At 44.3% G+C, this 12,696-nt stretch overlaps 1 protein-coding gene across 1 annotated transcript in view; it reads right to left on the bottom strand.

The window, feature by feature from the left end:
- The window catches only part of NDFIP1 (Nedd4 family interacting protein 1), a 77,626-nt gene that overhangs the window by 41,272 nt on the left and 23,658 nt on the right, over positions 1-12,696 (bottom strand). The gene's annotated exons all lie outside the window — the stretch shown is intronic.

The raw sequence follows: 12,696 nt of genomic DNA, 5'->3' as shown, positions 1-12,696 counted from the left end.
ATCGGTAAGGACTGCAATTCAGAAACATCATTGTATAAAAGCATTGCAACAGACACATTTAAAGCAGATGATAATGGAGGCCACCACCATGCCTGAATAGCTGCACATGGAGGAACGTGTCTAAGCCTCCATACAGACTGGATAAAAGTCAGCCGATAACGTGTGTGGGCTCCAAGAGATGAGGTCAGGAGAGAAAAGATCTGACAAATGGAATTGCAACACCTGATTCTTTAGTATGGCAGAGGAACGTTTGACCAAGCCAAGCATTCACGTGTTTGGAGAAGACAGGAGAGATGGCTGTCAGCCGAAAGACCGTTTGGCCAACAGCCATCTAACGTGTATGGTCAGCTTTACAGCAATATAGGCATTAATGAGGCGGTAGGTGTCGGTCAGCAAACTCAGTCAGGCTGGACGTTACGGTCCTGGGAATGCACCTTAACTTATTTGCAAGAATCATATCACAGAAGCAACTTTAGCTGCACTAATGACTGCTTTCTATGCATGTACTAAGTCCTTAGGACAACCTGAAAGAGCAAGTAATAGTCCCTAGGATGACCTGAAAGAACAAGTAATAGTCCCTAGGATAACCTGAAAGAGCAAGTAATAGCCCCTAGGATGACCTGAAAGAGCAAGTAATAGCCCCTAGGATGACCTGAAAGAGCAAGTAATAGTCCCTAGGATGACCTGAAAGATCAAGTAATAGTCCCTAGGATGACCTGAAAGAGCAAGTTTAATAAGCACAGGATATATATTTTATGGGCGACACAAAACTGCATGTCTATGACCACTGCATAACCTGAGGGACTACATCATATCACTGGGGTCCCATGGGTATACATCATATACTAGTGGGCAAAGTCTCTACACACACAGTCCCCATAAGCAGCTTTTAGGGACCAAATTCTTTTATGAAATATAAAGTGGAAATGAGAGCCCCAGAAGGATTTCAGGCCTACAATGATTACTTCCGATTCCATTCATATTTGCTAGTAACATGATGTTTTTACAGAGCAGTTCTCTTTAAAAGCAAGCGCAGCATATGCACGTAACCCCTTCTTCCCTGCAGAACTGCAGTATCTTATATATTATTCAGTAATCTTAGCATTTCATCTGAGAGCACTTAATAGAATAAAAGCTGTACATCAGGAACATGTTTTCTTCCTGCCTTACATTACCTAATCTCATCCATTTCTCCAGAAATGAGGCAGCATAATATGGAGCGCTCCGATGTGCCGACTTTCCAAACTGTGTCTGGAAGCAATGGTGGAAAGTGATCTCAGAAATATAACTAAGGTTATTAAATAACCAAAATGCTGCAAAATGCCCCAGCTAAACCAGACTGATGCACTCTATGCTGCTTATAATAGCGTGGGCGGGAAATGGTATCTCCATCCGGAACCGGCTTTATGTATAAAGGGTTATGGTTTATACCGTATAAATAAGTAACTTCCCTATGCATAGCTAACCACACATTGTGACAGACGCTCGTCCTCATCCCTGCCAGGCCGGCTCATGTGCTAAGCCTGTCACAGGAAAGATGTTATAGGTCCTATAGGACATTGGAAGAAGAGCTGTAAGTGATCCAACTGCACATAACTGCAATGTATAGCTTTATGTGACCTCTGTATGAAATTATACAGCAATATATAGTGTCCACAAAGAGTATGATGCATTCAAAACTGCCCCTACACTGTGTAATACCCACACAGTGAACTCCACCCCAAAAGATTACTCCCACATGCATAGTATGATGAACCCACAGAGCCAAAGTATGATGTCCCTACAGTGCCCCCATATAGTATGATGTCCCCAGAGCCACCAAAGAATGATGCCACTACAGTGCCTTCCCATAGTATGATGTCCCCAGAGCCACCATAGTATAATGTCCCTACAGTGCTCCCCCATAGTATGATGTCCCCATAGTTTCCCCATACACACTATGATGACCCCAGTCACACAGTATGATCCCCCAAAGCTCTGCACATACACAGTATGATGGCTCCCCCACACACACACACACACACACACACACACACTATGAGTTGTCAGTGTGTAGGAGGTGGGGGACTGTGGTGGTCATTATAATGTGTGGAGGGTGCTGTATGAAGCCCCTTCATATGGTTTTATGCCTACACATTCTCCCACACACAGTATAACGTACATGGTATATTAACCCCACAGCACTATATCCCCATAGCATCATGGCCCAACAGGACACCCACTGCACCCATAGTATAATGACTCCCACAGCACACCCAAACAGAATGATGACCCCACATTTTCACCCACAAGTAATGGATACATTTTAAAAAATCAACCTTGTTGCCCTAATGCAGTGCTCTAGTCTGTACAGCGGGGTGTAATCATACCTGCTGTGCTGGGATTCAGACACACAGGCCGAATAGCGGGAGCAGCGAGCCAATAGATCCCTCCAGCACCATTGTACCTGTATCCTGAGGATGAAAATATCGTTGAAACAGACACTGGCCAAGAAGGGGTGTAGTGGGCCCACCCGATATACGGGCCGCATAGCCCGATAGCAGTACACCACTATATTATATACCCAAAAGTGCCATACCATTACGGTATGCCAGTGTATGCATATGCATAATACAAAATATTAAAAGCAGTACGATATCTACATGCACCGCACCCGTCACCAGCACAAACACCTTTAAAATGTGTTGTGGAATGTGTCCAGTGGCGGATACTCAGGTGCCATCATCCCATTTTAGAGTTTAGCATAAAGGGTGGCTGGATAACAAGCCCTCAGCTAGATGCCCGGCAGGAGTGTTGGATACACACAGATCCTTCAGTACTGTTTACTGGCGACTTAAAGACTCAAGTATGTTTCTCAGATCCACGTTCTAGCCACGATTCCCACACATAGAATCCATACCAGATATGGACAACAGTGACATTCACATGTCTGTGCTTTTTTGCAGACCAAGTGAATTTTTTTTTTTTTTTTTTTAAAGGGATGAAATCAGCTTCTGATATCAAACCGACAACACCAATCAAATTATTCTACAGATTTTCTGTGCAGCATCCAGATGAGTCTTTAGAACGCCATTAATATTGCCAGCGTGTGCCCCATTTGCACAATTCCAAAAATCAGTACAAATAGGGGCTGTAGTGGTGGACAGATCAGTTTGTGAGAGTGGATAAATTAGTACACGAACACAAGTTTTTATCACTGATTCAAGATTTTGGAAGACCAAAATCCTGACCATCATCAACGAGGAAGAAAGAAGTGGTGGATAACTTTGTTTTCTTGGGTCCTTCATTAACTGTAGTGGTCGTTTGACCGCAAAGGCATGCAACATGGAAAAATATGGAAGTGCCAGGACGTCTCAATCACTGTCAAAGATTGGTCATTGCTATTATATTCCCAAGTGCCACATATGGCTGTGAGGCATGGACACTCATGAGGGAAGACATTAGAAACATTGACACCTTTGAGCTGTGGTGTTGGAGAAAACCTTTAAAAATCCCATGGACAGCTAGGACCACCAAGAAAGATGTTCTTGATCACATGGACGCAGAATTGTCCCTGGAAGGCAAGATAGAAACTGAACATGTGCTGAAGGCAAATTCATTAGAGAATGAGCAGCTACTTGACAAGGTCAATGGTAGAAGTAGCAGGGAGGAAAAGTCAGTTGGGCTGGATACCATCAAGAATGACACGGGAATCAACATCAAGCCAATTAAAGAAGCCGTGGAAATCAAGAAAACATGGCGAGAAGAGACCTACAGAGTATTCAGGGGATGGATACAACTGAAGGGATGAAGAATCAGATGGGTAATACACCGATAAGCATGTAAACCATGTTACATGTAGTGACTGGACGTCGGAGACCATCACTTGTATGCCCACTGTAATGTGGAAGGCTCCCACTACACTCACTTTAGTTTCTGTCCGGTGTCCGGTGCTTTGGTCACAATAGTGCGGCATGTCTTGCTACAATATCAAGTAAGAAGAGGTAGACCTAACATTCATTAGAAGTCTACTGGGGAAAACACAATGGATTAGTCATGGATTCTATTGCAGATGGATGCCATGACCCCAGTTTGCAGTGAGCCAATAGTATATACTGTACAATGTAAACTTCTCTAGAAAGGGCATTGCACCAATGTTAGTATTTGGGGAAAAAAAATGTTTACTGTATTGTCCCTTCAGACACAATGTATCATATAGCTATATGCTGGGGGTTTATGAACAGAGGGCCCTAATGAGGCTCATTTTGCGTTGCTTCAGAGTGGCACAAGACAGAGCCGTGCCAAAGGACAAAGTAACTCTGCAGCTCTAAGTGGATTTCTGCCAAAGCCCGCCGGGTTCTGTAAAGGGGATATCTCACTGCTCGGATTAGATTAGCACGGCCTACTATTTATAGCCAGGCTTTTCTATTTCTCAGTGCTTTTCTGCACTGCTCCATTTACTAATGCAGCAAAGTCTGATCATTGTCAGGTATTTCACATCAAGAGCATTGAAGGACGGATGGTCAGGTATGAATAGAAAGGTATTTCAGGTGAGTGCACACTAGGGAGGGCAGCATAAAATGTGACCCTTGTGGAAGGATGACAAGCATCTAAATATAAAATTGCCTTATTCTGTCTGTCTGTCTTGCTCCAAAATTGTGTCGTTACAGTGACAGTGTCGTTACAGTGACAACTGTCGAATTGGCCGCTGGGCTCAGCCTGGCCCCGCCCCCCCACGGATTGGCCGCTGGGCTCGGCCTGGCCCCGCCCCCCGCATGGATTGGCCGCTCGGCCCCGCCCCTGGCACGCGTTAGCCCGCTCGGCCCCGCCCCAAGTTGGGCACCTATACACCTCCCCCCTCAGAACCACTCCTCCCATTATACTCCTCTTTCCCCAGGACTACTCCTCCCATTATACTCCTCTTCCCCCAGGACTACGCCTCCCATTATACTCCTCTTTCCCCAGGACTACGCCTCCCATTATACTCCTCTTCCCCCAGGACTACTGCTCCCATTATACTCCTCTTTCCCCAAGACTACTCCTCCCATTATAGTCCTCCTATTATACTCCTCTCTGAGTATAATAGGAGGACTATTATAGCATGGGGGATGGAGCACGACGCCGCACCCACACAACACCCAAATACCGCGGCATACACAAATATACGCACATACCGCGCAACACACACATTGCACAAAACATACCTTCCCGCAAAACACACGCACGCACCCCACAGCCACACCCACACAAACCGCGCAACACACACAGCACCACACACAATGCTGCAGACACACAGCGCTCCACAAACAACACCGCTCTCACACCCACCCAGACAACACCCAGAACATTTACAGTGCCCTACACAAACACTTGGCAACTACACACAACAACATCATATATATAACAAAAATCATACATTAACTACACAATACGTAAATTCTAGAATACCCGATGCGTTAGAATCGGGCCACCTTCTAGTAATAATATAGCCTTACGTAATACATCAACCACAGGCAGTGACTGGCTGCAGCAGTCACATGTCTGTGCTGGGACTCCAACAGAGGCTGGCGGGCAGCGATGGGTACAGCTGGAGAAACAGCTGCTGGGTTCAGGTAGTGCATTTTTTTTTTTTTTTTTTTTAAACCCTTCAGAGCCGCTTGGAAAAATATATATTCTACAAAAAAAACCCCTTTAAAAGGAATGTGACAATAATGATAGAATGATAGAATAACCAATAAAAAAAAAAAATTCATAAAAGTATGGTGAAGATGAACACATTAGGAAAGAAAGAATATGACATCAGGTCCAGCCACTATGCAATGCTCAAACAAAGCCTCATAGACAGAGGGACATTTATAGGGCTGGGCTACACTGCCCCCAATAATCCAGCATATGGGGCTCATCAAGCTGGTAACGGCCCACCTTTACAGAAATACATAATGCCATGCAGACACACACACAGACACTTCTGTGCTAACCAGGTCCTTTCACCAAATTGTTGAACTGAACACACCAAGTAAAAATGGCTGTAAAGTGGAATAAAAAGTGGGGGTTTTTTTTTTTGTTTTTTTTTGTCCCTCTCTTTAAGAGATATTAGCAAACAAATATTTGGCGCCTGGGGCAAGTACTTCTGCCTCTTGGATGACCAATCATAAGCACACAGCAAAAAAGAACACGCCCCCACCATAGCGCAGAGCAGATTTCTCAGTAGGGGAGATGTAATGATACAGCCCTGATCCCCAGGTCTAGCCTCCTGCATGAGTCAGTGTGGGGGGGAGGGGAAGTGCAGCTGAGTTTAGCTGTGTCACATTACAAAGCCTTCTTTCAGCTCTCCTAGCATGGTGTCCACTGCTGTACTCTCCACCACCATCACCACCACCCACCCCCACACTGCGTGTCCGGAAATGTGTCAGTAATCACACTTCTGTCTGTTGTGCTCACCCGTTACTACCTGTGCAGTGACATCAGAGCTGCCATTACGTCTGATACAGGTGTAGCCCCAGACAGACTGCTCCGGTCTGAGAGGTAATGCCAGCCTGCTTTCAGCAGAGCCGCACAGTGCCCTGAGCACATCAGACATAAGTGTGATTACAGCTCACCAGCTAGAACCCTGCTCTAATCTATGGTGGGCGCATACGTTGCCCTCAGGTCCAGCCTGCTATGTATTGCATGGAACTGGCTCACCCGATTAGCCACTCCATACAGTAATGGCATTAGAGTTAGTCATTATAGAATGATTATTTCATCAATGTGACTATCCACTGAAATCCTACAGTTTTCTGAATGACCATAAGACCAGCCATAATAGTCAGAATGTTCCTGTTCTCTGTAGATCACTTGTCATATTTGAGGTATATCCCAGAAATGTAAATTATGCAATGGTATCTGATTATTATTAATTTTAGGGAGTGACCACTTCTATATGAACGTCTATAGTACTATAGAACTGTATGTACTTTGTAGTTTGTTCTTTATGACAGTATTTTGTTAATGCCCTTTATTAGTACTATCTGCATTATGCCGACCGATCCTGCTGAAGACGTGGTCTGCACTCGATTATTGGGTAATATCCAGGGTATATATCAGGCAATGATCACAAGCACTAGAAAACATGCTGGGTACAGGCACTCACATTACTGGCACGCTCTTTTGGATACTAATATTATTAGTGAATGCTTTACATTTGATAGGATTATCGTCAGAATACCAAATACAACAGATTACACATAAGGCCTGCTTCACACGTCCGTGTCTCCGGTACGTGTTTTGTCCTTTTCCTCACGTGCCGGAGACACGGGCACATGTAGACCCATTAAAATGAATGTGTCTGCGCTCACGTGCGTGTTTTGCCATGGACTGTGTGTCCATGTGGAGCATACGTTTGTCCGTGTGCTCCACACGTAGACATGTCAGTTTTTCTCGGCATCATGGGTGTCACACAGACCGCATGGATGTGATCCGTGTGAGACGCACTGGAGAAAACACACGTGTCTGTGGAATAAAAAGAATTTCTATACTCACCTTCTCCAGCCCTGCTGTCTCTGCCGCTGCTGTCACTTGCTTCTGACCCCCGCTCATTATGCTTATCGCATAGTCACTCCACTGAGGGTCAGAAGCAGCAGCGTGTGACAGATCAGCGCCACAGACAGCAGCGCCAGGGACAGGTGAGCAGAAAGTTCCTGTTCTCCGTGTGTTATCACGGAGAACACATGTGCCATAAACACAGCACACGGAGGGCAATATGCACCTTTGACACGTCCATGAAAAACGTGCATGATTTTCACAGATGTGTGAAAGAGGCCCAAGTCCCTGTGCGCACTTACCGGTTTTTGCCGCGGATTTCCTGCGATTTTGCTGCAAAAAATGTTCATAACATCTCTGCAGTGAATCACCAGCAAAACCTATGGAAAAAAATGCTGTGGGCACTATGCGGAATTTGACAGCTGCATGTTTTGCTGCGGGATTCCCGCAGCAAAAACAATTGCATGTCACTTCTTTTCTGCACGTCGCTGCAGGATTTCACTCCATTGACTGCAATGTAATCGTGAAATCCCGCAGGCAGCAAATTCTGTGCGGTTCATTGCGTTTTCCTGCATTATTCCCTGCGGTATTTCGCGGTTTATCTGCGGTAATGTACATCGCCTGTCTGCGGTTTTGCAGGGAAGTGATGTCATTATGACAGGAAGAGGAAGCCGTGCAGAGAATAAAACACACACAGATCACATACACAGACATATAGAATACACACAGATCACACTAACACACAGACACAGACACATAGATTACACATAGAAAGCAAACGGAAATATAGAAAGAAAAAAAAAAAACCACGTGGGCTCCGCCGTATTTTTACCGTCCAGCCAAGGTAAGCACACAGCGGCAGCCCAGTATTCTTATGCTGGGGTGGGCGAGGGGCAGGGTTAATGCCCCCCCCCGCAACCGAAAATATCAGCCGCAGCTGCCCCGGGACTGTCGCATCCAGTATGCGACAGTACCGGAGTGTCCACGGCTCTTCCAGATGCCGTGATGCGGTGGCTATCCAGGTAATAACGAGTTAAATGCCAGCGGATCGCCGCCATTTAAGTCCAGGCTTGATCATGGCAGCATCTATGTGACAGCTGACATGATCAACCCATAAGTGAATAAACACACACCGAAAAATCCTTTATTTTAAATAAAACACAAAAAAGCCCCTGGTTTACCCGTTTATTAACCCCCCCCGAAACACACATCTCCAGCATAATCCACGTCCTGCGATGCTTGCATCCAGCCGCGACTGACACACAGCTGAATGCAGACTCACAACGAGACAGCAAAGGTAACCACAGGGCATTTCCCACGGCTGGTAATGTGAACTCACATTACCGCTCGGGAGAAATGCAGCGATCTGTCCTCTGCCTATCCCTCTATTTATCTATTTGTCTGTCTATTTATCTATTCTGTCTACTATCTATCTCAGAAGGAAATTAATTTTTTTTTTCTTTTTTCAATGTGCTTTATTGCATTGAATGCATTAAAGCACATGTACCAACCAGCATGCGGCAATACCGCGAACAATACCGCGGTAAAACCACGGCAAACCGCATGCGGTTTTCGGGTGCGGTTTGCAGCGTTTTTTACTGCGGGTGCGGTAATCTTTCAGACCCTATCTGCCGGTCCAGCCTCTTATATTCACAAGGGAGCTTATTGTTTCCCAATTGCCATGGCTATGATTCAGGCTGTGACAGCACCTTTCCATACATGGAGATAATAGCTTGTTCTGTATGCACTTTCTCATATGCAAGGATAATGTTCCATTCTGTTATCATGTTTTATCATGAGCTGTGATTGCTGAATAGTGGTTATTATCTTATGCTCAGCTAACCTGATGTAATGTAATTGTATACAATGGTTGTACTACAGAATACTGCATGCTTGCAATTACAATAATCCCCATGCATGTTATGGTTTATTAAACCCCTGGATCTGCCTTTTCAGGCACGCCTCCCTGGGTGTGATTTTTTACAGGCACTTCTGCACTTTGTGTGTCCAAATGACATCCCTTTAAATCTATTGGTAAATTGTATTGTTATATGTGAATTAAATTGCACCTTATGATCATGAAATGGAATTTTCCTGGATTTATTATGACATTGGTGCGGTAATCATGTATGGTTGAAGGTCTCTCTTTCTTCTCTTTTTGTGCTCTCTTTTGGTGACCCTTCATATATATAGGTGTTTAATAATATGGACCCAATTATTCATTTCTTGTTGTTTTCTGGTTTCTTGGGGAATATAGGTCCAACAATGGATTATCGAGGTCGGGATGCCAATTGGGCAACACAGGTGTCGGATGTGTTTGGAAATGGTGATGGCCAGCCTGGCCCCTCGCCCCCAGTGCAGCACCGCGAGCTCCAGGTTAAATTGAAAAACTTTCTGTTCAAGCGGACCAAGACGTGGTGGAATAAGGCATCACTAGAGCAATATCTTTGTAAAAATATTATACCAAGAGGGCTACGTATTCAGACATTTCCTGCCTTTGTGGTAGATGATGATATGTTCAAAACCAGGTGGGAAGAGGCCTGCATGTTATGCTCCCGAACCATGCTGGAGCTTCTTGTAGGTTATGACAAAAAGAGAATTCAAGAACTTGAATGTGAAATTGAGAAAATCAATAATGAGTTGAAGCAGAATATGTCTGAAACTGCCCTCTCAGATTTTGACAGGGAGCTGGCCAAAGAATTTGAGGAATGGGAGGCAGATATCAAACAGAAAAAGGCACATAAATTCAAGCGTGATGTCACTGATTATCAAAATGGGAATGTTTTCAGATGGCATCATAACAAATTCTTCAAGTCTGGGTCTAATAGTCGCTCCAAGTCACAGTCGAACACGGAATCACTCTCCTCTGGTGAGGGAATATCACATTCCCGCCCTCCCTTTGGTAGTCATGGAAGACACAATCCCTTCACATATAGGATGGAAACGAGAAATTTTGCAAAGAAAAAGCAGCGCCAGAATGCACAAAAATCCTCTAACCCAGCGGATACCCTTAAGGTAATTAATCTTACTGACAAATTGTTAACAAATGATCAGGCTGAGGTGTTACAGTTGGGTCTTTCTTTTTCACCTGTAGCTGACTTCGATGTTTTCACTGCCATCAAGGACCTTAATCTATTTGGTCGTAAGCTTCTATTTAAGAAGTATTTCAGGAAAAAAGAGATGAGTTTGCACTCTGACTTATCTCCTGAAGAATTGGAGGCAGTGAGAACATTGGAGTCACTATTGGCAGAACAGGAGGATGGAAGCATGGCAGGCTTTCCCTCGTTTATTAAAAAAAGATCTACTGCATTTCCTCCCTTGTCGACTTGTCCTGTGATTGATACCTTTACGAAAGTGGTAACACAGGAATTTAGACGCCTACCTCGTAGGCGTACACATGACAACCTCACCCGTAATCAACGAGTGGCTTTGCAAGAACTAAAAAATATGGATGATATTGTCATAAAACAATCCGACAAGGGGGGGAATGTAGTATTGTGGGGAAAAGAGAAATATGAAGCAGAAGCTTTTAGACAACTCCATGACACCAGCTGTTACACTAAATTAGAGACTAATCCATTAAGGAAATATCAGAGTGAACTTTTTGATCTGCTTTTTCTGGCATTTGAGAGAAACATCATACCTAAGTCCATTTTTGAGGGACTGATAGTGGAACATCCTATTGTACCCACAATTTACTTTCTACCAAAGGTACATAAAAACATAATCTGTCCGCCAGGGAGACCGATCGTTTCTGGCAATAACAGTCTATGTGAACCTGCTTGCAGATTCCTTGACTATTACCTCAAACCTTTGGTTAATACCCTTCCCTCGTACATCCGGGACTCTACCGATTTTCTAAATAGACTTGATGGTATAATCTTTGAAACTGATGTGGTAATGATAACCGCTGATGTTGAGTCGGTATACACATCTATAAAGCATGATGACGGTGTTGAAGCGGTTAATTTTTTTCTGAAAACCACTGGGTTGGATGCCCGGCTGATTGATCTCCTCCTGCTTCTTTTAAGATTTATTCTCACTCATAATTTTTTTCTATTTAAGGACCGCTTCTATCTCCAAGAGAGAGGAGTTGCGATGGGGGCGTCTTGTGCGCCCTCATACGCGAACCTCTTTCTTGGACATTGGGAGCGGTCTATTTATTTTCCAGATTCTGAGATGGGCGCAGTCCACATGTGGCTGCGCTACATCGATGATATTTTTTTGATTTGGCAGGGGGAGATTGATCAGCTTGACACCTTTATGCAGCGACTCAACACTAATTCTATTAATATTCATCTTACTTATGTCCACAGCAGTGAGAGAATCGACTTCCTTGATGTGCGGGTTTTTAAAGGGAATGATGGAACTTTATGCACAGATTTATTTCGTAAACAAACAGCGGTGAATTCACTCCTGAACGCAAAATCTTCACATCCAACCCAGGTGATTAAGTCTATACCTATTGGCCAGTTCTTACGTGTTCGACGTGTCTGTTCTAGTGATGCCTTGTTTGAGCAGCAATCTGATGAATTAAAAAAGAGGTTCAGGGCCCGCCATTACCATCATAGATCCATACAAGATGGGTACATTAGGGCTAGGGATACTCCACGTGAGGAATTACTTAAAACTCATATTAAGTGCCATGATGAAGTCATTCGCTTTATCACCCCTTACCATGCCCAGTGGAGGGAGATGTCGGACATTGTCAGAAAACACTGGTCAATTCTTCAGACTGACAGTGATTTATCTCACATTTTAAGTCCGACACCTGCTATTACGCCAAGAAGATCAAAAACATTAAAGGATCAAATTGTGAGGAGTCATTATACTCCCACTGTTACTAATTTTTTTGGCAGTTCTAGGGGTTCCAACTGGGGTTCTCGATCTTGTGGGGATTGTGGCGCGTGTCCTCAGATGGATCGTGCGGTGGAGTTTTGGGACTCAAGCCGTAAAAATGTCTATAAAATCAGAGAATTCATCAACTGCCGTTCGTCAGGCATTATTTATTGGGCGGTCTGCCCGTGTGGTCTGGTCTATGTAGGGCTGACTTCCCGGGAATTCAGGGTGCGGATTTTGGAGCACATCCGGGATATCAAAAACGCGGCCAAACTACACAGGCCAGAGGATATTTTCCTTTTAAAAAATATTCCTAAACATTTTAAAGAATGTCATGACTGTAACTGGCGTTTGTTA

Source organism: Anomaloglossus baeobatrachus, chromosome 4 (genome assembly GCF_048569485.1).
Source record: "Anomaloglossus baeobatrachus isolate aAnoBae1 chromosome 4, aAnoBae1.hap1, whole genome shotgun sequence".
Taxonomy (NCBI): Eukaryota; Metazoa; Chordata; class Amphibia; order Anura; family Aromobatidae; genus Anomaloglossus; species Anomaloglossus baeobatrachus.
This window is presented reverse-complemented; position numbering and strand designations above follow the sequence as displayed.